Source organism: Oncorhynchus gorbuscha, unplaced genomic scaffold, assembly GCF_021184085.1.
Source record: "Oncorhynchus gorbuscha isolate QuinsamMale2020 ecotype Even-year unplaced genomic scaffold, OgorEven_v1.0 Un_scaffold_2513, whole genome shotgun sequence".
Classification (NCBI taxonomy): Eukaryota; Metazoa; Chordata; class Actinopteri; order Salmoniformes; family Salmonidae; genus Oncorhynchus; species Oncorhynchus gorbuscha.
Window position 1 is genome coordinate 1 of NW_025747005.1, and position 13527 is coordinate 13527.

General features: G+C 42.4%; 17 non-coding genes across 17 annotated transcripts; all 17 read left to right on the plus strand.

Annotated features, from left to right (window-relative positions):
* Nucleotides 1–5469: 5469 nt before the first annotated feature.
* trnac-gca lies at nt 5470–5541 on the plus strand. Its single transcript has one exon. It is a non-coding gene; the product is annotated as a tRNA-Cys (tRNA).
* Nucleotides 5542–5963: 422 nt separating this feature from the next.
* On the plus strand, nt 5964–6035 carry trnac-gca. The gene has a single exon. It is a non-coding gene; the product is annotated as a tRNA-Cys (tRNA).
* Nucleotides 6036–6454: 419 nt separating this feature from the next.
* On the plus strand, nt 6455–6526 carry trnac-gca. The gene has a single exon. It is a non-coding gene; the product is annotated as a tRNA-Cys (tRNA).
* A 418-nt stretch (nt 6527–6944) lies between these two features.
* trnac-gca lies at nt 6945–7016 on the plus strand. Its single transcript has one exon. It is a non-coding gene; the product is annotated as a tRNA-Cys (tRNA).
* Nucleotides 7017–7433: 417 nt separating this feature from the next.
* Nucleotides 7434–7505, plus strand: trnac-gca. Its single transcript has one exon. It is a non-coding gene; the product is annotated as a tRNA-Cys (tRNA).
* Nucleotides 7506–7924: 419 nt separating this feature from the next.
* Nucleotides 7925–7996, plus strand: trnac-gca. The gene has a single exon. It is a non-coding gene; the product is annotated as a tRNA-Cys (tRNA).
* A 420-nt stretch (nt 7997–8416) lies between these two features.
* On the plus strand, nt 8417–8488 carry trnac-gca. Its single transcript has one exon. It is a non-coding gene; the product is annotated as a tRNA-Cys (tRNA).
* Nucleotides 8489–8908: 420 nt separating this feature from the next.
* trnac-gca lies at nt 8909–8980 on the plus strand. Its single transcript has one exon. It is a non-coding gene; the product is annotated as a tRNA-Cys (tRNA).
* A 419-nt stretch (nt 8981–9399) lies between these two features.
* trnac-gca lies at nt 9400–9471 on the plus strand. The gene has a single exon. It is a non-coding gene; the product is annotated as a tRNA-Cys (tRNA).
* A 418-nt stretch (nt 9472–9889) lies between these two features.
* On the plus strand, nt 9890–9961 carry trnac-gca. The gene has a single exon. It is a non-coding gene; the product is annotated as a tRNA-Cys (tRNA).
* A 419-nt stretch (nt 9962–10380) lies between these two features.
* trnac-gca lies at nt 10381–10452 on the plus strand. The gene has a single exon. It is a non-coding gene; the product is annotated as a tRNA-Cys (tRNA).
* A 418-nt stretch (nt 10453–10870) lies between these two features.
* Nucleotides 10871–10942, plus strand: trnac-gca. The gene has a single exon. It is a non-coding gene; the product is annotated as a tRNA-Cys (tRNA).
* A 419-nt stretch (nt 10943–11361) lies between these two features.
* Nucleotides 11362–11433, plus strand: trnac-gca. The gene has a single exon. It is a non-coding gene; the product is annotated as a tRNA-Cys (tRNA).
* A 419-nt stretch (nt 11434–11852) lies between these two features.
* Nucleotides 11853–11924, plus strand: trnac-gca. Its single transcript has one exon. It is a non-coding gene; the product is annotated as a tRNA-Cys (tRNA).
* Nucleotides 11925–12343: 419 nt separating this feature from the next.
* On the plus strand, nt 12344–12414 carry trnac-gca. The gene has a single exon. It is a non-coding gene; the product is annotated as a tRNA-Cys (tRNA).
* Nucleotides 12415–12833: 419 nt separating this feature from the next.
* On the plus strand, nt 12834–12905 carry trnac-gca. The gene has a single exon. It is a non-coding gene; the product is annotated as a tRNA-Cys (tRNA).
* A 419-nt stretch (nt 12906–13324) lies between these two features.
* On the plus strand, nt 13325–13396 carry trnac-gca. The gene has a single exon. It is a non-coding gene; the product is annotated as a tRNA-Cys (tRNA).
* The last annotated feature ends 131 nt before the right edge of the window (nt 13397–13527 follow it).

Below are 13527 nucleotides of genomic sequence, written 5' to 3' on the forward strand. Positions count from 1 at the left end.
AGAAACGGGAAACAAGGAGAGAAATAGGGACTCTAATCAGGGAAAAGGATCGGGAACAGGTGTGGGAAGGCTAAATGATGATTAGGGGAATAGGAACAGCTGGGAGCAGGAACGGAACGATAGAGAGAAGAGAGAGCGAGAGAGTGAGAGAGGGAGGGGAGAGAGAGGGATAGAAAGAGGGAAAGAACCTAATAAGACCAGCAGAGGGAAACGAATAGAATGGGAAGCACAGGGACAAGACGTGATAATAAATGACAAAACATGACAGTACCCCCACTCACCGAGCGCCTCCTGGCGCACTCGAGAGGAATCCTGGCGGCAACGGAGGAAATCATCAATGAGTGAACGGTCCAGCACGTCCCGAGACGGAACCCAACTCCTCTCCTCAGGACCGTAACCCTCCCAATCCACTAAGTATTGGTGACCCCGTCCCCGAGAACGCATGTCCATGATCTTATGTACCTTGTAAATAGGTGTGCTCTCGACAAGGACGGGAGGGGGAGGGAAGACGAACGGGAGTGCGAAGAAAGGGCTTGACACAGGAGACATGGAAGACAGGATGGACGCGACGAAGATGTCGCGGAAGAAGCAGTCGCACAGCGACAGGATTGACGACCTGGGAGACACGGAACGGACCAATGAACCGCGGAGTCAACTTACGAGAAGCTGTCGTAAGAGGAAGGTTGCGAGTGGAAAGCCACACTCTCTGGCCGCAACAATACCTTGGACTCTTAATCCTGCGTTTATTGGCGGCTCTCACAGTCTGTGCCCTGTAACGGCAAAGTGCAGACCTCACCCTCCTCCAGGTGCGCTCACAACGTTGGACAAACGCTTGAGCGGAGGGAACGCTGGACTCGGCAAGCTGGGATGAGAACAGAGGAGGCTGGTAACCCAGACTACTCTGAAACGGAGATAACCCGGTAGCAGACGAAGGAAGCGAATTGTGAGCGTATTCTGCCCAGGGGAGCTGTTCTGCCCAAGACGCAGGGTTTCTGAAAGAAAGGCTGCGTAGTATGCGACCAATCGTCTGATTGGCCCTCTCTGCTTGACCGTTAGACTGGGGATGAAACCCGGAAGAGAGACTGACGGACGCACCAATCAAACGACAGAACTCCCTCCAAAACTGTGACGTGAATTGCGGGCCTCTGTCTGAAACGGCGTCTAACGGAAGGCCATGAATTCTGAATACATTCTCGATAATGATTTGTGCCGTCTCCTTAGCGGAAGGAAGTTTAGCGAGGGGAATGAAATGTGCCGCCTTAGAGAACCTATCGACAACCGTAAGAATCACAGTCTTCCCCGCAGACAAAGGCAGACCGGTAATGAAGTCTAGGGCGATGTGAGACCATGGTCGAGAAGGAATGGGGAGCGGTCTGAGACGACCGGCAGGAGGAGAGTTACCCGACTTAGTCTGCGCGCAGTCCGAACAAGCAGCCACGAAACGGCGCGTGTCACGCTCCTGAGTCGGCCACCAAAAGCGCTGGCGAATAGACGCAAGAGTGCCTCGAACACCGGGATGACCAGCTAACTTGGCAGAGTGAGCCCACTGAAGAACAGCCAGACGAGTGGAAACAGGAACGAAAAGGAGGTTACTAGGACAAGCGCGCGGTACGCAGTGTGCGTGAGTGCTTGCTTAACCTGTCTTTCAATTCCCCAGACTGTTAACCCGACAACACGCCCATAAGGAAGAATCCCCTCGGGATCAGTAGAAGCCACAGAAGAACTAAACAGACGGGATAAGGCATCAGGCTTGGTGTTCTTGCTACCCGGACGGTAAGAAATCACAAACTCGAAACGAGCGAAAAACAACGCCCAACGAGCTTGACGGGCATTAAGTCGTTTGGCAGAACGGATGTACTCAAGGTTCTTATGGTCTGTCCAAACGACAAAAGGAACGGTCGCCCCCTCCAACCACTGTCGCCATTCGCCTAGTGCTAAGCGGATGGCGAGCAGTTCACGGTTACCCACATCATAGTTGCGCTCAGATGGCGACAGGCGATGAGAAAAATAAGCGCAAGGATGAACCTTATCGTCAGACTGGAAGCGCTGGGATAGAATGGCTCCCACGCCTACCTCTGAAGCGTCAACCTCGACAATGAATTGTCTAGTGACGTCAGGAGTAACGAGGATAGGAGCGGACGTAAAACGTTCTTTTAGAAGATCAAAAGCTCCCTGGGCGGAACCGGACCACTTAAAACACGTCTTGACAGAAGTAAGAGCTGTGAGAGGGGCAGCAACTTGACCGAAATTACGAATGAAACGCCGATAGAAATTAGCGAAACCTAAAAAGCGCTGCAACTCGACACGTGACCTTGGAACGGGCCAATCACTGACAGCTTGGACCTTAGCGGAATCCATCTGAATGCCTTCAGCGGAAATAACGGAACCGAGAAAAGTAACGGAGGAGACATGAAAAGAGCACTTCTCAGCCTTTACGTAGAGACAATTCTCTAAAAGGCGCTGTAGGACACGTCGAACGTGCTGAACATGAATCTCGAGTGACGGAGAAAAAATCAGGATATCGTCAAGATAGACAAAAACAAAGATGTTCAGCATGTCTCTCAGAACATCATTAACTAATGCCTGAAAAACAGCTGGCGCATTGGCGAGACCGAACGGCAGAACCCGGTACTCAAAATGCCCTAACGGAGTGTTAAACGCCGTTTTCCACTCGTCCCCCTCTCTGATGCGCACGAGATGGTAAGCGTTACGAAGGTCCAACTTAGTAAAGCACCTGGCTCCCTGCAGAATCTCGAAGGCTGATGACATAAGGGGAAGCGGATAACGATTCTTAACCGTTATGTCATTCAGCCCTCGATAATCCACGCAGGGCGCAGAGTACCGTCCTTCTTCTTAACAAAAAAGAACCCCGCCCCGGCCGGAGAGGAAGAAGGCACTATGGTACCGGCGTCAAGAGACACAGACAAATAATCCTCGAGAGCCTTACGTTCGGGAGCCGACAGAGAGTATAGTCTACCCCGAGGAGGAGTGGTCCCCGGAAGGAGATCAATACTACAATCATACGACCGGTGAGGAGGAAGGGAGTTGGCTCGGGACCGACTGAAGACCGTGCGCAGATCATGATATTCCTCCGGCACTCCTGTCAAATCGCCAGGTTCCTCCTGAGAAGTAGGGACAGAAGAAACGGGAGGGATGGCAGACATTAAACACTTCACATGACAAGAAACGTTCCAGGATAGGATAGAATTACTAGACCAATTAATAGAAGGATTATGACATACTAGCCAGGGATGACCCAAAACAACAGGTGTAAACGGTGAACGGAAAATCAAAAAAGAAATAGTCTCACTGTGGTTACCAGATACTGTGAGGGTTAAAGGTAGTGTCTCAAATCTGATACTGGGAAGATGACTACCATCTAAGGCGAACATGGGCGTAGGCTTCTCTAACTCTCTGAAAGGAATGTCATGTTTCCGAACCCATGCTTCGTCCATGAAACAACCCTCAGCCCCAGAGTCTATCAAGGCACTACATGTAGCACCCGAACCGGTCCAGCGTAGATGGACCGACAAAGTAGTACAGGATTTTGATGGAGAGACTTGAGTAGTTGCGCTCACCTGTAGCCCTCCGCTTACAGATGAGCTCTGGCTTTTACTGGACATGAATTAACAAAATGTCCAGCAACTCCGCAATAGAGGCACAGGCGGTTGGTGATCCTCCGTTCCCTCTCCTTAGTCGAGATGCGAATCCCTCCCAGCTGCATGGGCTCAGTCTCTGAGCCAGAGGAGGGAGATGGGTGCGATGCGGAGCAGGGAAACACCGTTGATGCGAGCTCTCTTCCACGAGCCCGGTGACGAAGATCTACCCGTCGTTCTATGCGGATGGCGAGAGCAATCAAAGAGTCCACATCTGAAGGAACCTCCCGGGAGAGAATCTCATCCTTAACCACTGCGTGGAGTCCCTCCAGAAAACGAGCGAGCAGCGCCGGCTCGTTCCACTCACTAGAGGCAGCAAGAGTGCGAAACTCAATAGAATAATCCGTTATGGACCGTTCACCTTGGCATAAGGAAGCCAGGGCCCTAGAAGCCTCCCTACCAAAAACTGAACGGTCAAAAACCCGAATCATCTCCTCTTTAAAGTTCTGGAACTTGTTAGAGCAATCAGCCCTTGCCTCCCAGATAGCTGTGCCCCATTCTCGAGCCCGGCCAGTAAGGAGTGAAATGACGTAAGCAACCCGAGCTCTCTCTCTAGAGTATGTGTTGGGTTGGAGAGAGAACACAATCTCACACTGCGTGAGAAAGGAGCGGCACTCAGTGGGCTGCCCGGAGTAGCAAGGTGGGTTATTAACCCTAGGTTCTGGAGGCTCGGCAGGCCAGGAAGTAACAGGTGGCACAAGACGTAGACTCTGGAACTGTCCAGAGAGGTCGGAAACCTGAGCGGCCAGGTTCTCCACGGCATGGCGAGCAGCAGACAATTCCTGCTCGTGTCTGCCGAGCATGGCTCCTTGGATCTCGACGGCAGTGTAACGAGCGTCTGAAGTCGCTGGGTCCATTCCTTGGTCGGTTCCTTCTGTCATGCAGGTGAAAGAGGACCCAAAAGCGACTTGGCGAAAACAGAGTCTTTAATCCAGTAAAGTAAATACAATCAAAAAAACACAACTTTCACTCGAAATGACGAGGACAAACTGGAGACTCGATCTTGAACAGCAGGTGAACAGCAGGTTGCCTCGGGAAGGCACTTGAACCAGACAGACGACACCTGCTCACCACGCAGCATCTGAGGAAAACACGACACGACAGGGCGATACACAATCACAGCACGGTGAATTCTAAACAAGGAACCGACAGGGCAGAAACGGGAAACAAGGAGAGAAATAGGGACTCTAATCAGGGAAAAGGATCGGGAACAGGTGTGGGAAGGCTAAATGATGATTAGGGGAATAGGAACAGCTGGGAGCAGGAACGGAACGATAGAGAGAAGAGAGAGCGAGAGAGTGAGAGAGGGGGGGAGAGAGAGGGATAGAAAGAGGGAAAGAACCTAATAAGACCAGCAGAGGGAAACGAATAGAATGGGAAGCACAGGGACAAGACGTGATAATAAATGACAAAACATGACACTCTTTTTTTAGAATATTTTACTCAGTGAAAAATGTCCCTTATTAGACAATTTCTCACATTCAATTCCTGGCACCCCTTGAAATCAAGTGCTTTCTAAGTGTATCTTGAGAGAGGGAGTGCTGCTTTTTTGGTTGTGTTACTCAGTCCAAAATGTCCCTCATTCAATGGTTTTTCTCTGTCAGACAGTTCCTAAAAGAGGTGGAAGTGCAACAGACTTCAGATCAATAGGTCTCAGATTGTAATTGTTTTGTCATCTTGAAATCAAATATTTTACCTAGGTATGTTTTCAGAGAGAAGGTTTTCAGAGAGAAGGTTTTATCAGTTTTTGTTGATCTCCTGCTATAATGTCCCTTATTATATATTTTTTCCACCTTTAGATAGTTTCTGGCAGAGGGGTATAGCTCAGTGGTAGAGCATTTGACTGCAGATCAAGAGGTCCCAGGTTCAAATCCTGATGCCCCCTTAAAATCAAGTTCTTTCAAAGAGTATTTTGAGAGTAGACTCTTTTTTTAGAATATTTTACTCAGTGAAAAATGTCCCTTATTAGACAATTTCTCACATTCAATTCCTGGCACCCCCTTGAAATCAAGTGCTTTCTAAGTGTATCTTGAGAGAGGGAGTGCTGCTGCTTTTTTGGTTATGTTACTCAGTCCAAAATGTCCCTCATTCAATGGTTTTTCTCTGTCAGACAGTTCCTAACAGAGGTGGAAGTGCAACAGACTTCAGATCAATAGGTCTCAGATTGTAATTTTTTGTCATCTTGAAATCAAATATTTTACCTAGGTATGTTTTCAGAGAGAAGGTGTTCTTTATCAGTTTTTGTTGATCTCCAGCTATAATTTCCCTTATTAGACAATTTTTCCACCTTTAGACAGTTTCTAGCAGAGGGGTATAGCTCAGTGGTAGAGCATTTGACTGCAGATCAAGAGGTTCCAGGATTAAATCCTGATGCCCCCTTAAAATCAAGTTCTTTCAAAGAGTATTTTGAGAGTAGACTCTTTTTTTAGAATATTTTACTCAGTGAAAAATGTCCCTTATTAGACAATTTCTCACATTCAATTCCTGGCACCCCTTGAAATCAAGTGCTTTCTAAGTGTATCTTGAGAGAGGGAGTGCTGCTTTTTTGGTTATGTTACTCAGTCCAAAATGTCCCTCATTCAATGGTTTTTCTCTGTCAGACAGTTCCTAACAGAGGTGGAAGTGCAACAGACTTCAGATCAATAGGTCTCAGATTGTAATTGTTTTGTCATCTTGAAATCAAATATTTTACCTAGGTATGTTTTCAGAGAGAAGGTTTTCTTTATCAGTTTTTGTTGATCTCCTGCTATAATGTCCCTTATTATATATTTTTTCCACCTTTAGATAGTTTCTAGCAGAGGGGTATAGCTCAGTGGTAGAGCATTTGACTGCAGATCAAGAGGTCCCAGGTTCAAATCCTGATGCCCCCTTAAAATCAAGTTCTTTCAAAGAGTATTTTGAGAGTAGACTCTTTTTTTAGAATATTTTACTCAGTGAAAAATGTCCCTTATTAGACAATTTCTCACATTCAATTCCTGGCACCCCTTGAAATCAAGTGCTTTCTAAGTGTATCTTGAGAGAGGGAGTGCTGCTTTTTTGGTTATGTTACTCAGTCCAAAATGTCCCTCATTCAATGGTTTTTCTCTGTCAGACAGTTCCTAACAGAGGTGGAAGTGCAACAGACTTCAGATCAATAGGTCTCAGATTGTAATTGTTTTGTCATCTTGAAATCAAATATTTTACCTAGGTATGTTTTCAGAGAGAAGGTTTTCTTTATCAGTTTTTGTTGATCTCCTGCTATAATGTCCCTTATTATAATTTTTTCCACCTTTAGATTTTTTCTGGTAGAGGGGTATAGCTCAGTGGTAGAGCATTTGACTGCAGATCAAGAGGTCCCAGGTTCAAATCCTGATGCCCCCTTAAAATCAAGTTCTTTCAAAGAGTATTTTGAGAGTAGACTCTTTTTTTAGAATATTTTACTCAGTGAAAAATGTCCCTTATTAGACAATTTCTCACATTCAATTCCTGGCACCCCTTGAAATCAAGTGCTTTCTAAGTGTATCTTGAGAGAGGGAGTGCTGCTTTTTGGTTATGTTACTCAGTCCAAAATGTCCCTCATTCAATGGTTTTCTCTGTCAGACAGTTCCTAACAGAGGTGGAAGTGCAACAGACTTCAGATCAATAGGTCTCAGATTGTAATTTTTTGTCATCTTGAAATCAAATATTTTACCTAGGTATGTTTTCAGAGAGAAGGTTTTCTTTATCAGTTTTTGTTGATCTCCTGCTATAATGTCCCTTATTATATATTTTTTCCACCTTTAGATAGTTTCTGGCAGAGGGGGTATAGCTCAGTGGTAGAGCATTTGACTGCAGATCAAGAGGTCCCAGGTTCAAATCCTGATGCCCCCTTAAAATCAAGTTCTTTCAAAGAGTATTTTGAGAGTAGACTCTTTTTTTAGAATATTTTACTCAGTGAAAAATGTCCCTTATTAGACAATTTCTCACATTCAATTCCTGGCACCCCCTTGAAATCAAGTGCTTTCTAAGTGTATCTTGAGAGAGGGAGTGCTGCTTTTTTGGTTATGTTACTCAGTCCAAAATGTCCCTCATTCAATGGTTTTTCTCTGTCAGACAGTTCCTAACAGAGGTGGAAGTGCAACAGACTTCAGATCAATAGGTCTCAGATTGTAATTGTTTTGTCATCTTGAAATCAAATATTTTACCTAGGTATGTTTTCAGAGAGAAGGTTTTCTTTATCAGTTTTTGTTGATCTCCTGCTATAATGTCCCTTATTATAATTTTTTCCACCTTTAGATAGTTTCTGGCAGAGGGGTATAGCTCAGTGGTAGAGCATTTGACTGCAGATCAAGAGGTCCCAGGTTCAAATCCTGATGCCCCCTTAAAATCAAGTTCTTTCAAAGAGTATTTTGAGAGTAGACTCTTTTTTTAGAATATTTTACTCAGTGAAAAATGTCCCTTATTAGACAATTTCTCACATTCAATTCCTGGCACCCCCTTGAAATCAAGTGCTTTCTAAGTGTATCTTGAGAGAGGGAGTGCTGCTTTTTTGGTTATGTTACTCAGTCCAAAATGTCCCTCATTCAATGGTTTTTCTCTGTCAGACAGTTCCTAACAGAGGTGGAAGTGCAACAGACTTCAGATCAATAGGTCTCAGATTGTAATTTTTTGTCATCTTGAAATCAAATATTTTACCTAGGTATGTTTTCAGAGAGAAGGTGTTCTTTATCAGTTTTTGTTGATCTCCAGCTATAATTTCCCTTATTAGACAATTTTTCCACCTTTAGACAGTTTCTGGCAGAGGGGGTATAGCTCAGTGGTAGAGCATTTGACTGCAGATCAAGAGGTCCCAGGTTCAAATCCTGATGCCCCCTTAAAATCAAGTTCTTTCAAAGAGTATTTTGAGAGTAGACTCTTTTTTTAGAATATTTTACTCAGTGAAAAATGTCCCTTATTAGACAATTTCTCACATTCAATTCCTGGCACCCCCTTGAAATCAAGTGCTTTCTAAGTGTATCTTGAGAGAGGGAGTGCTGCTTTTTTGGTTATGTTACTCAGTCCAAAATGTCCCTCATTCAATGGTTTTTCTCTGTCAGACAGTTCCTAACAGAGGTGGAAGTGCAACAGACTTCAGATCAATAGGTCTCAGATTGTAATTGTTTTGTCATCTTGAAATCAAATATTTTACCTAGGTATGTTTTCAGAGAGAAGGTTTTCTTTATCAGTTTTTGTTGATCTCCTGCTATAATGTCCCTTATTATAATTTTTTTCCACCTTTAGATTTTTCTGGTAGAGGGAGTATAGCTCAGTGGTAGAGCATTTGACTGCAGATCAAGAGGTCCCAGGTTCAAATCCTGATGCCCCCTTAAAATCAAGTTCTTTCAAAGAGTATTTTGAGAGTAGACTCTTTTTTTAGAATATTTTACTCAGTGAAAAATGTCCCTTATTAGACAATTTCTCACATTCAATTCCTGGCACCCCTTGAAATCAAGTGCTTTCTAAGTGTATCTTGAGAGAGGGAGTGCTGCTTTTTTGGTTATGTTACTCAGTCCAAAATGTCCCTCATTCAATGGTTTTTCTCTGTCAGACAGTTCCTAACAGAGGTGGAAGTGCAACAGACTTCAGATCAATAGGTCTCAGATTGTAATTTTTTGTCATCTTGAAATCAAATATTTTACCTAGGTATGTTTTCAGAGAGAAGGTTTTCTTTATCAGTTTTTGTTGATCTCCAGCTATAATTTCCCTTATTAGACAATTTTTCCACCTTTAGACAGTTTCTAGCAGACGGGGTATAGCTCAGTGGTAGAGCATTTGACTGCAGATCAAGAGGTCCCAGGTTCAAATCCTGATGCCCCCTTAAAATCAAGTTCTTTCAAAGAGTATTTTGAGAGTAGACTCTTTTTTAGAATATTTTACTCAGTGAAAAATGTCCCTTATTAGACAATTTCTCACATTCAATTCCTGGCACCCCTTGAAATCAAGTGCTTTCTAAGTGTATCTTGAGAGAGGGAGTGCTGCTTTTTGGTTATGTTACTCAGTCCAAAATGTCCCTCATTCAATGGTTTTTCTCTGTCAGACAGTTCCTAACAGAGGTGGAAGTGCAACAGACTTCAGATCAATAGGTCTCAGATTGTAATTTTTTGTCATCTTGAAATCAAATATTTTACCTAGGTATGTTTTCAGAGAGAAGGTGTTCTTTATCAGTTTTTGTTGATCTCCAGCTATAATGTCCCTTATTAGACATTTTTTTCCACCTTTAGACAGTTTCTAGCAGAGGGGGTATAGCTCAGTGGTAGAGCATTTGACTGCAGATCAAGAGGTCCCAGGTTCAAATCCTGATGCCCCCTTAAAATCAAGTTCTTTCAAAGAGTATTTTGAGAGTAGACTCTTTTTTTAGAATATTTTACTCAGTGAAAAATGTCCCTTATTAGACAATTTCTCACATTCAATTCCTGGCACCCCTTGAAATCAAGTGCTTTCTAAGTGTATCTTGAGAGAGGGAGTGCTGCTTTTTTGGTTATGTTACTCAGTCCAAAATGTCCCTCATTCAATGGTTTTTCTCTGTCAGACAGTTCCTAACAGAGGTGGAAGTGCAACAGACTTCAGATCAATAGGTCTCAGATTGTAATTTTTTGTCATCTTGAAATCAAATATTTTACCTAGGTATGTTTTCAGAGAGAAGGTGTTCTTTATCAGTTTTTGTTGATCTCCAGCTATAATTTCCCTTATTAGACAATTTTTCCACCTTTAGACAGTTTCTAGCAGAGGGGGTATAGCTCAGTGGTAGAGCATTTGACTGCAGATCAAGAGGTTCCAGGATTAAATCCTGATGCCCCCTTAAAATCAAGTTCTTTCAAAGAGTATTTTGAGAGTAGACTCTTTTTTTAGAATATTTTACTCAGTGAAAAATGTCCCTTATTAGACAATTTCTCACATTCAATTCCTGGCACCCCTTGAAATCAAGTGCTTTCTAAGTGTATCTTGAGAGAGGGAGTGCTGCTTTTTTGGTTATGTTACTCAGTCCAAAATGTCCCTCATTCAATGGTTTTTCTCTGTCAGACAGTTCCTAACAGAGGTGGAAGTGCAACAGACTTCAGATCAATAGGTCTCAGATTGAATTGTTTTGTCATCTTGAAATCAAATATTTTACCTAGGTATGTTTTCAGAGAGAAGGTTTTCTTTATCAGTTTTTGTTGATCTCCTGCTATAATGTCCCTTATTATAATTTTTTCCACCTTTAGATAGTTTCTAGCAGAGGGGGTATAGCTCAGTGGTAGAGCATTTGACTGCAGATCAAGAGGTCCCAGGTTCAAATCCTGATGCCCCCTTAAAATCAAGTTCTTTCAAAGAGTATTTTGAGAGTAGACTCTTTTTTTAGAATATTTTACTCAGTGAAAAATGTCCCTTATTAGACAATTTCTCACATTCAATTCCTGGCACCCCTTGAAATCAAGTGCTTTCTAAGTGTATCTTGAGAGAGGGAGTGCTGCTTTTTTGGTTATGTTACTCAGTCCAAAATGTCCCTCATTCAATGGTTTTTCTCTGTCAGACAGTTCCTAACAGAGGTGGAAGTGCAACAGACTTCAGATCAATAGGTCTCAGATTGTAATTGTTTTGTCATCTTGAAATCAAATATTTTACCTAGGTATGTTTTCAGAGAGAAGGTTTTCTTTATCAGTTTTTGTTGATCTCCTGCTATAATGTCCCTTATTATAATTTTTTCCACCTTTAGATAGTTTCTGGCAGAGGGGGTATAGCTCAGTGGTAGAGCATTTGACTGCAGATCAAGAGGTCCCAGGTTCAAATCCTGATGCCCCCTTAAAATCAAGTTCTTTCAAAGAGTATTTTGAGAGTAGACTCTTTTTTTAGAATATTTTACTCAGTGAAAAATGTCCCTTATTAGACAATTTCTCACATTCAATTCCTGGCACCCCTTGAAATCAAGTGCTTTCTAAGTGTATCTTGAGAGAGGGAGTGCTGCTTTTTTGGTTATGTTACTCAGTCCAAAATGTCCCTCATTCAATGGTTTTTCTCTGTCAGACAGTTCCTAACAGAGGTGGAAGTGCAACAGACTTCAGATCAATAGGTCTCAGATTGTAATTGTTTTGTCATCTTGAAATCAAATATTTTACCTAGGTATGTTTTCAGAGAGAAGGTTTTCTTTATCAGTTTTTGTTGATCTCCTGCTATAATGTCCCTTATTATATTTTTTTTCCACCTTTAGATTTTTTCTGGTAGAGGGGTATAGCTCAGTGGTAGAGCATTTGACTGCAGATCAAGAGGTCCCAGGTTCAAATCCTGATGCCCCCTTAAAATCAAGTTCTTTCAAAGAGTATTTTGAGAGTAGACTCTTTTTTTAGAATATTTTACTCAGTGAAAAATGTCCCTTATTAGACAATTTCTCACATTCAATTCCTGGCACCCCCTTGAAATCAAGTGCTTTCTAAGTGTATCTTGAGAGAGGGAGTGCTGCTTTTTTGGTTATGTTACTCAGTCCAAAATGTCCCTCATTCAATGGTTTTTCTCTGTCAGACAGTTCCTAACAGAGGTGGAAGTGCAACAGACTTCAGATCAATAGGTCTCAGATTGTAATTTTTTGTCATCTTGAAATCAAATATTTTACCTAGGTATGTTTTCAGAGAGAAGGTGTTCTTTATCAGTTTTTGTTGATCTCCAGCTATAATTTCCCTTATTAGATTTTTTTCCACCTTTAGACAGTTTCTAGCAGAGGGGGTATAGCTCAGTGGTAGAGCATTTGACTGCAGATCAAGAGGTTCCAGGTTAAATCCTGATGCCCCCTTAAAATCAAGTTCTTTCAAAGAGTATTTTGAGAGTAGACTCTTTTTTTAGAATATTTTACTCAGTGAAAAATGTCCCTTATTAGACAATTTCTCACATTCAATTCCTGGCACCCCCTTGAAATCAAGTGCTTTCTAAGTGTATCTTGAGAGAGGGAGTGCTGCTTTTTTGGTTATGTTACTCAGTCCAAAATGTCCCTCATTCAATGGTTTTTCTCTGTCAGACAGTTCCTAACAGAGGTGGAAGTGCAACAGACTTCAGATCAATAGGTCTCAGATTGTAATTGTTTTGTCATCTTGAAATCAAATATTTTACCTAGGTATGTTTTCAGAGAGAAGGTTTTCTTTATCAGTTTTTGTTGATCTCCTGCTATAATGTCCCTTATTATATTTTTTTCCACCTTTAGATAGTTTCTGGCAGAGGGGTATAGCTCAGTGGTAGAGCATTTGACTGCAGATCAAGAGGTCCCAGGTTCAAATCCTGATGCCCCCTTAAAATCAAGTTCTTTCAAAGAGTATTTTGAGAGTAGACTCTTTTTTTAGAATATTTTACTCAGTGAAAAATGTCCCTTATTAGACAATTTCTCACATTCAATTCCTGGCACCCCTTGAAATCAAGTGCTTTCTAAGTGTATCTTGAGAGAGGGAGTGCTGCTTTTTTGGTTATGTTACTCAGTCCAAAATGTCCCTCATTCAATGGTTTTTCTCTGTCAGACAGTTCCTAACAGAGGTGGAAGTGCAACAGACTTCAGATCAATAGGTCTCAGATTGTAATTGTTTTGTCATCTTGAAATCAAATATTTTACCTAGGTATGTTTTCAGAGAGAAGGTTTTCTTTATCAGTTTTTGTTGATCTCCTGCTATAATGTCCCTTATTATATTTTTTTTCCACCTTTAGATTTTTTCTGGTAGAGGGGTATAGCTCAGTGGTAGAGCATTTGACTGCAGATCAAGAGGTCCCAGGTTCAAATCCTGATGCCCCCTTAAAATCAAGTGCTTTCAAAGAGTATTTTGAGAGTAGAGGACTCTTTTTTAGAATATTTTACTCAGTGAAAAATGTCCCTTATTAGACAATTTCTCACATTCAATTCCTGGCACCCCCTTGAAATCAAGTG